The following is a 15,153-nucleotide window of genomic DNA, read 5'->3' as shown; positions in this document are numbered from 1 at the left end:
GACAGGGGTACCTCGCGAAGAGCCTGTGACGCAAGCCATGACGATCGAGACCAGGCGGGCGCCAGGCGGGCGCCGGCCTACGTAGTGTCCTTGTTTCCTCTTTGGTGCAAAGGGGGCAAGCACAGGTCAAGGCATCGGGCAAAGGTTGCCATTCCGGTGCAACGAGACCAAGACCAGCAGAGCGGCAGGACGGAGGTCACCGTGGAGCCCAAGACGGCGTCATCACCAGTACTTTTGGCAGCCGAAGACCACCTTTGGTCAGGATAACTTGTACTACATGTTCCCCTTCAAAATGGCCAATTGTACGCGCCCTTCCTGCTCATTATTTGGGGAGAGGCCCAAGGCCTCTATAAATAGAGCTAGCCACCACAGAGTAGGAGGGGAGGAGAAATCTGGTAGAACCCTAGCAGAGAAAGGAGAAGAGAGATCTGGTAGAGCTCTAGCAGAGAGAGAGAGGCGACTGAACTCACCCTAGCAGTTCATCGCACCAGCTCAAGAACACCTCTCGCGAGGCTGTTCTTCCTTTGTACTGTTCATCATCAGCCCCCTGAGGCAATCCACCACACCACACACTGGAGTAGGGTATTACACCACAACAGTGGCCCGAACCAGTAAAAACCTTGTGTCCCTTGTGTTGTTCGTTGTTTCCAGCTTAGATCACGCGAGGAGATTGGACGTAGATCGGTAGGGGAGAGATCTCCGCGCGCACCCCAGTGTTTGAACCTCAAGGGTCTGCCGGAACCCGAAATCCAACAGTTTTAGACCTAAATAATTGTTATTTGGTGCCAGCGTTGAGCATGAACATTATATCTGGATCTTGTTTGATGCGAGACGGTTATTCCTTTAAATTAGAGAATAATGGTTGTTCTATTTATATGAGTAATATCTTCTATGGTCATGCATCCTTGATGAGTGGTCTATTTTTACTAAATCTCGATAGTAGTGATACACATGTTCATAGTATTGAAGCCAAAAGATGTAGAGTTGATAATGATGGTGCAACTTATTTGTGGCACTGTCGTTTAGGTCATATGTAAAGCGCATGAAGAAACTCCATTCTGATGGACTTCTGGAATCACTTGATTATGAATCACTTGGTACTTTTGAACCATGCCTCATGGGAAAGATGACTAAAACTCCGTTCTCCGGAACGATGGAACGAGCAACAGAGTTATTGGAAATCATACATACTGATGTATGTGGTCCAATGAACATTGAAGCTCGTGGCGGGTATCGTTATTTTCTCACCTTCACAGATGATTTAAGCAGATATGGGTATATCTACTTAATCAAACATAAGTCTGAAACATTTGAAAAGTTCAAAGAATTTCAGGGTGAAGTGGAAAATCATCGTAACAAGAAAATGAAGTTTCTACGATCTGATCGTGGAGGTGAATATTTGAGTTATGAGTTTGGACTTCATTTGAAACAATGCGGAATAGTTTCGCAACTAACGCCACCTGGAACACCACAACGTAATGGTGTGTCTGAACGTCGTAATCGCACTTTATTAGATATGGTGCGATCAATGATTTCTCTCACCGATTTACCGCTATCGTTTTGGGGTTATGCTTTAGAGACGGCTGCATTCACGTTAAATAGGTCAATATCTAAATCCGTTGAGACGACACCTTATGAACTGTGGTTTGGCAAGAAACCCAAGTTGTCGTTTCTTAAAGTTTGGTGTTGCGATGCTTATGTGAAAAAGCTTCAACCTGATAAGCTTGAACCCAAATCGGAGAAATGTGTCTTCATAGGATACCCAAAGGAGACTGTTGGGTACACCTTCTATTACAGATCTGAAGGCAAGATATTCTTTTCTAAGAATGGATCCTTTCTAGAGAAGGAGTTTCTCTGGAAAGAAGTGAGTGGGAGGAAAGTAGAACTTGACGAGGTAATTGTACCTTCTCCCTTATTGGAAAGTAGTTCATCACTGAAATCAGTTCCAGTGATTCCTACACCAGTAAGTGAGGAAACTAATGATAATGATCATGAAACTTCTGATCAAGTTACTACCAAACCTCGTAGGTCAACCAGAGTAAGATCCGCACCAGAGTGGTACGGTAATCCTGTTCTAGAAGTCATGTTACTTGACCATGACGAACCTATGAACTATGAGGAAGCGATGATGAGCCTAGATTCCGCAAAATGGCTTGAGGCCATGAAATCTGAGATGGGATCCATGTATGAGAACAAAGTGTGGACTTTGGTTGACTTGCCCGTTGATCGGCAGGCCATAGAGAATAAATGGATCTTCAAGAAGAAGACTGACGCTGACGGTAATATTACTGTCTACAAAGCTCGACTTGTTGCAAAAGGTTTTCGACAAGTTCAAGGAGTTGACTACGATGAGACTTTCTCACCCGTAGCGATGCTTAAGTCCGTCCGAATCATGTTAGCAATTGCCGAATTTTATGATTATGAAATTTGGCAAATGGATGTCAAAACTGCATTCCTTAATGGATATCTTAAAGAAGAGTTGTATATGATGCAACCAAAAGGTTTTGTTGATCCAAAAGGTGCTAACAAAGTGTGCAAGCTCTAGCGATCCATTTATGGACTAGTGCAAGCCTCTCAGAATTGGAATATATGCTCTGATAGTGTGATCAAAGCATATGGTTTTATACAGACTTTTGGAGAAGCCTGTATTTACAAGAAAGTGAGTGGGAGCTCCGTAGCATTTCTGATATTATATGTAGATGACATATTGTTGATCAGAAATGATACTGAATTTCTGAATAGCATAAAAGGATACTTGAATAAGAATTTTTCAATGAAAGACCTAGGTGAAGCTGCTTATATATTGGGCATCAAGATCTATAGAGATAGATCAAGATGCTTAATTGGACTTTCACAAAGCACATATCTTGATAAAGTTTTGAAGAAGTTCAAAATGGATCAAGCAAAGAAAGGGTTCTTGCCTGTGTTACAAGGTGTGAAGTTGAGTCAGACTCAATGCCTGACCACTGCAGAAGATAGAGAGAAAATGAAAGTTGTTCCCTATGCTTCGGCCATAGGCTCTATCATGTATGTAATGATGTGTACCAGACCTGATGTGTGCCTTGCTATCAATTTAGCAGGGAGGTACCAAAGTAATCCAGGAGTGGATCACTGGACAGTGGTCAAGAACATCATGAAATACCTGAAAAGGACTAAGGATATGTTTCTCATATATGAAGGTGACAAAGAGCTCGTCGTAAACGGTTACGTCGATACAATCTTTGACACTGATCCGGATGACTCTAAGTCACAAATCGGATATGTGTTTTTATTAAATGGTGGAGCTGTCAGTTAGTGCAGTTCCAAGCAGAGCGTCGTGGCGGGATCTACATGTGAAGCGGAGTACATAGCTGCTTCGGAAGCAGCAAATGAAGGAGTTCATATCCGATCTAGGTATCATATCTAGTGCATCGGGTCCAATGAAAATCTTTTGTGACAATACTGGTGCAATTGCCTTGGCAAAAGAATCCAGATTTCACAAGAGAACCAAACACATCAAGAGACGCTTCAATTCCATCTGCGATCAAGTCAAGGTGGGAGACATAGAGATTTTCAAGATACATACGGATCTGAATGTTGCAGACTCGTTGACTAAGCGTCTCTCACGAGCAAAACATGATCAACACCAAGACTCCATGGGTGTTAGAATCATTACAATGTGATCTAGATTATTGACTCTAGTGCAAGTGGGAGACTGAAGGAAATATGCCCTAGAGGCAATAATAAAGTTGTTATTTATATTTCCTTATATCATGATAAATGTTTATTATTCATGCTAGAATTGTATTAATCGGAAACTTAGTACATGTGTGAATACATAGACAAACAGAATGTCACTAGTATGCCTCTACTTAACTAGCACGTTGAATTAATGATGGTTATGTTTCCTAACCATAGACATGAGTTGTCATTTGATTAAATAGGATCACATCATTAGAGAATGATGTGATTGACTTGACCCATTCGTTTGCTTAGCATGTTGATCGTTTAGTTTGTTGCTATTGCTTTCTCCATAACTTATACATGTTCCTATGACTATGTGATCATGCAACTCCCGAATACCGGAGGAACACTTTTTGTGCTACCAAATTTCACAACGTAACTGGGTGATTATAAAGGTGCTCTACAGGTGTCTCCGATGGTGTTTGTTGAGTTGGCATATATCGAGATTAGGATTTGTCACTCCGATTGTCGGAGAGGTATCTCTGGGCCCTCTCGGTAATGTACATCACTATAAGCCTTGCAAGAAATGTAGCTAATGAGTTAGTTACGGGATGTAACATTACAGAACGAGTAAACAGACTTGCCAGTAACGAGATTGAACTAGGTATTGAGATACCGACGATCGAATCTCGAGCAAGTAGCATACCGATGACAAAGGGAACAACGTATATCGTTATGCAGTTTGACCGATAAAGATCTTCGTAGAATATGTGGGATCCAATATGAACATCCAGGATCCGCTCTTGGTTATTGACCGGAGACGTGTCTCGGTCATGTCTACATAGTTCTCGAACCCGTAGGGTCTGCACGCTTAACATTCGGTGACGATCGATATTATGAGTTTATGTGTTTTGATGTACCGAAGGTAGTTCGGAGTTCTGGATGTGATCACGGACATGACGAGGAGTCTCGAAATGGTCGAGACATAAAGATTGATATATTGGACGGCTATATTCGGACACCGGAAGTGTTCCGGGTGATTTCGGAGAAAACCGGAGTACCGGAGGGTTATCGGAACACCCCCCCGGAGAACTAATGGGCCACATGGGCCTTAGTGGAGAGAGAGGGCCGGCTAGGGCAGGACGCGCGCCCCCTCCCCCTCTGGTTCGAATTGGACTAGGGAAGGGGGGCAGCGCCCCCCTTTCCTTCTCCCTCCCCTCCTTCCTTTCCCCCTCCTAGTAGGAGTAAGAAAGGGGAGTCCTACTCCTACTAGGAGGAGAAGTCCTCCTCTCCTGGCGTGCCCCAAAGGCCGGCCGGCCTCCCCCCTTGCTCCTTTATATATGGGGGCAGGGGGCACCCTAGGACACACAAGTTGATTGTTTCCAGCCGTGTGCGGTGCCCTCCTCCACCATAATCCACCTCGGTCATATCGTAGCGGTGCTTAGGCAAAGCCCTGTTCCGGTAGCATCATCATCACCATCATCACGCCGTCGTGCTGATGAAGCTCTCCCTCGACACTCTGCTAGATCATGAGTTTGTGGGACGTCACCAAGCTGAACGTGTGCAGATCGCGGAGTTGCCATACTTTTGGTGCTAGGATCGGTCGATCATGAAGACGTACGACTACATCAACCGCGTTGTCATAACGCTTCCGCTTACGGTCTACGAGGGTACGTGGACAACACTCTTCCCCTCTCGTTGCTATGCATTACCATGATCTTGTGTGTGCGTAGGAAAATCTTGAAATTACTACGTTCCCCAACAGAGGAGTGAGTCTCGGTGCCTTCGGACACTACGTCTGAAGCACCTTTACGGCGGAGGCCACTTTTGGCCTCCTTGCCCTTCTTCTTGGTCTTCTTTTCCGGCGCCTGATATGGCGCCGGAACCAGCATCCTCGCTAATAGAGGGATGGCTGGGTCTTCGGGTAGTGGAGCCCGACAGTGAATCCGCTCCGCCTTCTTCGTCCAGTCCTGTGGGAAGAATGGAAAGCTTAGTATGCCCCTTGGATTTACAAATAGTAAAGTTATCATGAAAACTTATGGGAGATGTTGCATGAGTACAGTCGAGGCCGAGGTCATCGGTCGTGTTCGGCCACGTCTTTTGGGTCTTGAACAGGAGCTTCCACATGTCTTCGTGCCGAAGAACCGCTGCAGGGTCCGGGGACCAGCCGGGTCGAACTCCCACATGTGCTGAGTTCGGCCTTGGCAGGGGAGAATCCGGCGAAAGAGCATTACCTAGATCACACTAGCAAGGTTGGTATTCTTGTCTACCATACTCTTGATGCGCTTCTACAGCATTGTCACCTCGTTGGATGATGCCTAGTCCAGGCCCTTGTTGAGACAGGATGTCAGCCGTAGTGGAGGCCCGAACTTGAACTCGGGAGGAGCGGCCCATGTGGAGTCATGGGGTTCCGTGACGTAGAACCACCCCTACTGCCACCCCTTCATGGTCTCCACGAAGGTGCCTTTGGGCCAACTGACGTTGGGAAGCTTGCTCACCATGGCACCGCCGCACTCTGCGTGTTGACTGTCCACCACTTTTGGCTTCACATTGAAGACCTTGAGCCATAGGCCGAAGTGGGGAGGGATGCGGAGGAATGCCTCACACACGACAATGAGCGCTGAAATGTTGAGAAAGGAATTCAGGCCTAGATCATGGAAATCTAGCCAGTAGTAAAACATAAGGCCGCGGACGAAAGGATGGAGGGGAAACCCTAATCCGCGAAGGAAATGAGGAATAAATACTACTCTCTCATGGGGATCCGGAGTAGGGATGATCTGCTTCTTAGCCGGAAACCGGTGGGCGATTTCCTTGGCTAAATACCATGCTTCTCGGAGCTCATGGATGTTCTCCTCTATGACGGAGGAGGCCATCCACTTGCCCTGACCACCAGATCCGGACATGGCTGGAGTGTTTGTTGGGGGCGAAAGGAATTGAACTCGGGTGCTGGAACTCAATGGCGGATGGGCTGAGGAGGAAGAAGGCGTGGGGTAAAAAGATGAGTCTTTATCTCCTTATAAAGGCAGTGAATATCAAGTGCCTCCCCACGAGCCTTAAAACTCGCCTATTCCCAGGGGGTCGTGCTTACGGCACAGTTGGATTACCCAAACCCGTATTGATGAGAATCCCATAATAAGGGGACACGATCTCTGTTTTGACAAGACGTGTCAATGAGGACCGCACCTCGAAATACGAAGCAGGAGGCAAAAAACAGTTCGAAATAATAATAATAAGGGTTGTGACTGTTATACAAAGCCGAACATAGTTCTTTTGACCAACTGCTTTGGAGTATTCGGAGGAGGAACCCGCCTTGCAATGCCGAAGACAATCTGCGCGCCGGACACATCGTCATTGAAGCCTGATTCAGGGGCTACTGATGGAGTCCTAGATTAGGGGGTCCCCGGGTGTCCGGGCTATGTGATATGGGCCGGACTAATGGGCCAAGAAGATACAAGATAGAAGGCCTTCTCCCGTGTCCGGGTGGACTCACCTTTGCGTGGATGGCAAGCTTGGTGTTCGGATATGAAGATTCCTTTCTCTGTAAACCGACTCTGTACAACCCTAGCCCCCTCCGGTGTCTATATAAACCAAAGGGTTTAGTCCGTAGGGGCAATCATAATCATACAGGCTAGACATCTAGGTTTTAGCCATTACGATCTCGTGGTAGATCAACTCTTGTAACCCCTATACTCATCAAAGTCAATCAAGCAGGACGTAGGGTTTTACCTCCATCAAGAGGGCCCGAACCTAAGTAAACATCGTTTCCCATGCCTCCTGTTACCTTAGATCCTTAGACGCACAGTTTGGGACCCCCTACCCGAGATCTGTTGGTTTTGACACCGACAAGCACCGCGAGAATATAACCGGGGTTGTAAAGTGTGGAGGGGGCGCCGCACACGGCTAACAATTGATGTTGTGTGTTCTAGGCGCCCCCTCCCCACATATATATTGGTGGCAGGGGGAGGGGAGAGGCCAGGAGGCGCCCAAGGGCTGGCCGCCGGCCCCCTTGGGGCTTCCTTGCCTTGCGCCCCCTGCCATATTTGACAAAGAGGGAAGGAAAGAGGGAGGGGGAGATAAGGAAGTGGGAATCCTAATCCACACTTGCCTTTATCCCTTCCCCTTTCCTTCTCCAACCATGTCCGACCCATATGTGGGGTGCACCAGCCCCCTGTGGCTGGTGTGTTTGGCCCATAAGACCCATATGTTTTGCCGGGGGTGCCCGGAACCCCTTCCGGTGACCCGATATGTACCTGGTACCCTCCGGAAGACTTTCGGTGTCCGAATGCTATCGTCCTATATATCAATCTTTACCTCTCGGCCATTTCCAGACTCCTCGTCATGTCCGTGATATCATCCGGGACTCCGAACAACATTTTGTCACCAAATCACATAACTCATATAATACAATATCGTCATCGAAGTTAAGCGTGCGGACCCTACGGGTTCGAGAACTATGTACACATGACTGAGACACCTCTCCGGCCAATAACCAATAGTGGAACCTAGATGCTCATATTGGCTCCTACATATTCTACGAAGATCTTTATCAGTCGAACCGTTATGATAACATACGTTATTCCCTTTGTCCGTCGGTATGTTACTTGCCCGAGATTCGATCATCGGTATCTTCATACCTAGTTCAATCTCATTACCGGCAAGTATCTTTACTCATTTCGTAATACATCATCCTGCAACTAACTCATTAGTCACTTTGCTTGCAACGCTTCTTATGATGTGTATTACTGAGAGGGCCCAAAGATACCTCTCCGATACTCAGAGTGACAAATCCTAATATCGATATATGCCAACTCAACAAACACCTTCGGAGATACCTGTAGAGCATCTTTATAATCACCCAGTTGCGTTGTCACATTTGATAGCACACAAGGCATTCTTCCCGTATCTGGGAGTTGCATAATCTCATAGTCAAAGGAATATGTAATTGACATGAAGAAAGCAATAGGAATAAAACTGAATGATCAACATGCTAAGCTAACGGATGGGTCTTGTCCATCACATCATTCTCCAAATGATGTGATACCATTATCAAATGATAACTCATGTCTATGGTTAGGAAACCTTAACCATCTTTGATCAACGAGCTAGTCTAGTAGAGGCTCACTAGGGACACGGTATTTGTTTATGTATCCACACATGTATTTAAGTTTCCGGTCAATACAATTATAGCATGAATAATAAACCTTTATCATGATTAAGGAAATATAATAATGACCATTTTATTATTGCCTCTAGGGCATATTTCCATCACTAGCTCCCAACCAGCCAGTGCGTCCAACGGTCCTATGGTATGACCTACCAACGGTAGTCCCAGCAAAAGCGACACATCCTATAGAGTAGGAGCCATCTCTCCCCATCGGAAGTGAAACGTGTGGGTCTCTGGCCTCCAACGATCCACTAAGAAGCTCAATCAGGAGGAGTCGATGGCGAGGCATTTGCAGCCCGGGATAGACTCAACCAGACGTGCGAAAGGTAAAAGGCCGGCCCATTTCAACTTTCATGACAGAACATTTCAGTTAGTGTCTCCCATTAATATGCATGTCAGTGTGCAAATAAATAAAGCACTTACCGCTAAACCCACATTGGGTGTATCATTTAGTTCTTAGGGGTGCGAGTGACCAGAGGCTCAAGCTTGCGGTCATACCAAAGGGCAACACGATGACCCCTATCAATGTCCCCATTCAGCAACCACATTCCCGCCATTCCTGCACATACCAATTACAAACATAGTTGCCACACTTAATGCAAATGTAGAACATAGTGCCACACTTAATACAAAATTCAAACATAGTTGCCACACTTAATACAAATTCATAACATAGTGCCACACTTAATAAAAAATCAGAACATAGTGCCACACTTAACACAAATTCAGAACATAGTGCCACACTTAATACAAATTCAGAACATAGTGCCACACTTAATACAAATTCAGAAGATGGTGCCATACAAATTTGGAACATAGTACAACTAATTAGCTTCTTCCTCTCCCTCTTACTCCTCTACCTCCTCTTCGTCCCCGGTTGCCTCGTCCACGCCTAGTACCACTGGCAGTGATGAAAGTGGGACAATTAGTGTCCCTATGGCCAAATTCATTGCATAGAATGCATTGCCTAGTCGGACCTCCTGCTTCAGATTCACCCATATCATTCCGGATGCGCTGACACTGCCGTCTCCCTCTACTTGTACACATATGCTCTGGGTTTGGAATGTAACGCCTTTCAGCAGGGTTCACGTTGTTGAAGTTACCCATTAATCAAAAACCATCAGCTCACCTGTACAGGTATTGAGGACAGACTCTTTCAGAAAAAAAAATGGAGACACAAACGATATTGCGTCCATTCCAAGCTGCCCGCAAGCAGCAAGTACATGTGATCAAGGTAGGTGAAGCAATTTCGGTTTGTTGCATGTGCACTCACATGTTGGCCGGGCTTCATTTCCAATTTTCACCTCATGCGTCCTCAACTCATTTGCACATCCGAATTTGTTGTTGACTAAGCGGACCTCAAACCTTCTTTCTTGATTACCGATGGCAACTACAGTGTGTGACATAGCTTTTTGCATCTTGTTGTCCATGTACTTCATGACTCTTTCACAGTAACGTGTATTCGGGTTGTTCAAGATATGCTGCTCTGCTTTTTGACGTCTATCTCTGAAATACTTCATGACGCCATAGAAAATACCCTCAACGATGGTTGTAAGTGGCAATGCCCGGTTTCCTCTAAGGACAAAGTTGTATGTTCTCCGCGAGGTTGGTTGTCATGACACCATACCTTGCTCCATGTGTGTCATGTAGCAAAGACCACCTCTCTAGAGGCTCATGCTCTATCCACTGCTGGAAGGTTTTAATCGACCTCCCGAGCCTTCTCCTAGTACCAGGTGGGTCAAAGCCTGGCAAGTCACATAGACCAACAGGCTCCTCCTCCACGGCCGTTGTTCCTGTTGCCAACTGTGCAGCTACTGCTTCAACATATGTGCCCTCACCGCTGCAACTCTTGCAGCTTTCCTGTCCCTAATGTGTCTCTGCATGCACACATTAAATCTGCCACGTATCAAATTGTACTTCCATAACTGGTTCTGATTGCACAGTTTTTTGAACAGATTCATCAGGTTCTTATTTCTGAACTGCGAGAAGAAATTAGCCCCAGATGGCGCATGCACCAATGGCTCTGCAAGTCCTGCCATGGAGTTTGTTCCTCGGGGCATGGGTTTGTCAGTGTCCTTATCGCACTGAGTATACCTGCACGCCTGTCATGAAGGATGCACACGTTGGGCTTCTCCTTCACAACTGATATTCTCAACTGCCTGAAGAACCATGTCCAACTTCCAATGTTCTCACTCTCCACAAAAGCAAATGCGAGTGGGACAACTTGATTTTGGCCATCTTAACCTATGGTTGTTAGGATCTAACCCTTGTACTTGCCAGTGAGAAAAGTACCATCTACACATATCACCGGACGACAATGCCTGAAAGCTTTGATGCACACACCGAAAGAGAAGAAGAGACAATGCAACACCCTCATATGTTGGGAACTCTGGCATGAAGAGGTCTTGGATATCAACATAGGTGCCTGGATTCTGCTACTGCAGTGTGTGGAGGAGCTGGACAACAGAGTCATATGCATCAAAATAAGAACCAAATCTCCTCTCAAGCGTCGTATGCTTAGCCCTCCAAGCCTTGCCATAAGAAATTCTGTACTTGAACCTGGCGAAGACTTTTGTTTGGATTGCCTTCACTTCCACAGCTTTGCCCTCCACCATATCATTGTAAAACAACCGAGAAATAAGCGTCGATGAAAGGTTGGCATGATCTTAAGGGATGCAGGGAATAAGACAAGTGTGATTAACTAAGTCACTGATCACCCAACTTGTGCCATACTTAGGGAGATAGCCATGCACCCTGGCAGGACAATCTGTGTTCTTGCATACCATTGTCACGAATTTCTGACTTGACACCTGAGCTGTGAAAACTCTCTGCGTGGACATTGCCCAGTTTGTTATTACATCCTTCAGAGCTAGCTTGTTGGGATACATAGCACCCGTCACAATATTGTTCTGGTGATATTGTCAGGCAGAATCATGTCCATCTTTCATGATCATTGCAGATGAGAAGTCATGATTCCATGATGCAGGATTCGGGACCTCCTCTACATTTTCTTCTTCATCCGACTTGTCAGAATCATCGGCATGACCCCTATCAACATCATTGTCTTCTTCCATCTGGTCCTGCATGTTCCCATCTACCTCATCAGCGTCCACCTCGCCACTTTAATCACCATCGGCATTTCCTCCTTCTACCTGACTACTCTGCGCTGTTTCGTAACCATCATCATTTCCTCCTTCTACCTGACTGCTCTGTCCTGGTTCGTAACCATCATCTCCAGCATTTGACATAGATCACTGCCGCCCTCCATTGCTCTGCCCAGGATCGTAGCCACCCTCGCCTTCATGTGCAGTGACCTCCTTCACGACAGGAAGCACTAAGACAACAAGATTGCATCCCCTGCATTCACAACCTTGTAACCACCGCACCCGCTCGGAGTCTCGCTCTATTGGCCTCAAATAAAAGTAAATTATTGAACTTGACCGTATCCACAATGCATGAACACCGACAGTGTGTGTTTCAGTATCAAGCCCTAAACTTGTTGTAATCCATTCTTTTAACTGGCTGACAGACCATGTTTGAGATGCGTTCATTGGCACCTCTATGTGAGTAAATTCACTCAGATCAACTCCCATCTCTGTTGTTTGGACAGTGCCAGGACCGTAGTAAAATATGAACTTCACTACATGAAACATCTCGACTGACCTAATTTTTTTCAACAACGACAGTCGACAGACAAGTATTAAGCAACAACTTAAAATATCCGCACTACTAAATATTTGACATGTATATATATTACGGAATATTAACGGAGCAACTAAAAATATTCACATACCTACAAATATAGTACGAAAATTTGCCGGAGCAACTACACATATTGACATATTTAAATATTTGACATCTACATATATTACGGATATTACCGGAGCAACTCCAAATACTGACACACCTAAATTTTTGACATCCACATATAGTATGGAATATTGCCGGAGCAACTTCAAATTTTCACACAACTAAATAGTTGACATCTAAATATATTTACCGATACTACCGGAGCAAATAACAATAATCACGCACCTAATTTATTTCACATCAAAACATATTATCGAATACTACAAGAGCAACTGCGAAAAATAAAATGAGTGTTGAAATATACCCTTGAAGTGTGCGAGCGAATGACGAACAGTGGCCTTCAATCACCGGGACCGGAGCCGGAAACTCCACCAAACTGCCGGAGCTTCACCTCTCCACCACACTGCCCCACTTCACCACCACCACCTCCACCACTGCCACAACCTCCAGCAATGTGCTAAAAAAGCTTCAACAAAATGCTTACCACGACCACCACGAGCTAACCCATCAGTAGATCGAGGTCTCCCTTGGCTCCCTAACTACGTAGAACCCATTCACGGTCCTAGATCCGCAAAAGAAGCCGGCTCATTTTGGTGTAGAAATTGAAGGCATTTCTTGCAAGAAAGAGGAGAAAGAAAGAACAGAGCGTGGAGAAAGGAAGGAGAAAGGAGATAGGAGAAGGAGCCAACCACGGTGGGGCCCGCACCCTGTCGGCCTACAGCTGACCGATCGGTCTAAAGCGGGTCGACAGGGGTGCCCCGTGACAGACTGCGCCGACAGCCCTCCTCACGCCCCCTCGCTACGTGGCCTGGCGAATAGGCGGCCGGCACATGGCAGATGGACCAGCTGTCGGCCAGGTATTGGCTGACTAGGCCTAATCGACCTGTTGTGGGCTGACTAGGCCCAGTCGGCCAGCAGCGGGCCGACGGTGTATTATTTTATAAAATGTTGTATTCAGAGTAATATTTTATGAAAATTAATAAAAATGTATTATTTAAAAAAATTAGCTTCCGACCATGCCTCTCGTGGAAGCAAAACTATGCCTCTCGCGAAAGGAAAAAAAAAGCAAAAAACACATTTTTTTTGTTTCCAAGAGGCATGACCAAGGTTGGAAAAAGCGGTAGGCGTAAGCGGGGCGGTTGGCCTTTGCCTAGTGCCTAGGCGGTGCCTAAGCGCCCTAGGCGCGGCCTAGGCGGTAATATAATTTTTACTCGAAGTGTATTTGTGACTTTTATATGGGTGTTGATATTAATTTAGGGCATATGAATAAGGTAATTACTGGCTACTCCCACTGGAATATAACTTGCTTGGCATATATGTGCAGTATGTGGCATGATTTCTTGCTTGGGTAGGCAATTCTTTGCTTTCCCTGCCTAGACCTCCATTTATGCCCTAGGCGAGGCGTTTGGCCATTACCTAGCGCCTAGGCGTGCCTAAGCGCCTCCTAGGCACTGCCTTTTCCAACAGAGGGCGTGACCATGACTCTCGCGAAGGCAAAATTGTGCCTCTCGCGGAAGCACGCCTAGACCTCCATTTATGCCCTAAGCGAGGCGTTTGGCCATTGCCTAGCGCCTAGGCGTGCCTAAGCGCCTCCTAAGCACTGCCTTTTCCAACAGAGGGCATGACCATGACTCTCGCGAAGGCAAAATTGTGCCTCTCGCGGAAGCAAAACCGTGATTCTCGCAAAAAAACATGTTTTTTTGCAAAAAAATATTTGATTTTTTATCCAAAAGCTAAGGAAGACCGATGAAAAACCGAAACATCGAAATAATCCGAAAAAACCATTTAAAAAGCCAAAAACACGTGCGAAAAAATCCAGAGGAATCGTCCAAAGCGCAACACGTGAAGAATGGCTGAGAGCGTGTTAAATGACGCTGATCGTTGCGAGGCTTCCGGAGGAGCACTCGTTAACTTTTTTTTTTAGTCTAAACACACGCTTTATTGCTCAAGAATGTTCTGAGGAATACATCTTAGGCCTGAAGGTTGTAGCAGCCAAACATGACGGCCAATAGGAAGATTAAACACGTATCTAGCGAGGCTATGTGCCTCTACGTTCAAAGTGCGTATCTAAAAGCTCGTTAACTAGTTGCTCTCTGACGTTACTCTCCTGGTGATGGGGCGGAGCTGGGCCTTGGCACATAGGGCCGCGGCCCGGGGCCTCGATATATTTTCTGGACCCTATGTTTACGGGCTTTAGAATCAGCCCGGCGAAGGCAGACAGCACGGCCCAGGCGCACGCACGCACCACGCGTCGCCTCTTCTCTCCTTGTTCTGCATTCCTCTTCGCTTTGTTGCGAAGCAAACTGCTCGCTACCGTGCCGCCGCGCTGCGCGTCTGCGCCCAGGCCGGCCGCCGCCTGCGCTGCCTCGTCGTGCTGCGCGCGCCCCCACCACTCCCGCCCCCGGCTATTGACTGCTCGGCTTCCGGCGCTGATTCAGACGATCGCCGTCGGGCTCCTCCTCGGCTTCCCCCTTCGCGCTACCGGCTGTTACGCGTCGTTCCCCTCCCCACATCCG

Source organism: Triticum dicoccoides, chromosome 2A, assembly GCF_002162155.2.
Source record: "Triticum dicoccoides isolate Atlit2015 ecotype Zavitan chromosome 2A, WEW_v2.0, whole genome shotgun sequence".
In the NCBI taxonomy this organism is placed as follows: Eukaryota; Viridiplantae; Streptophyta; class Magnoliopsida; order Poales; family Poaceae; genus Triticum; species Triticum dicoccoides.
This window is presented reverse-complemented; position numbering follows the sequence as displayed.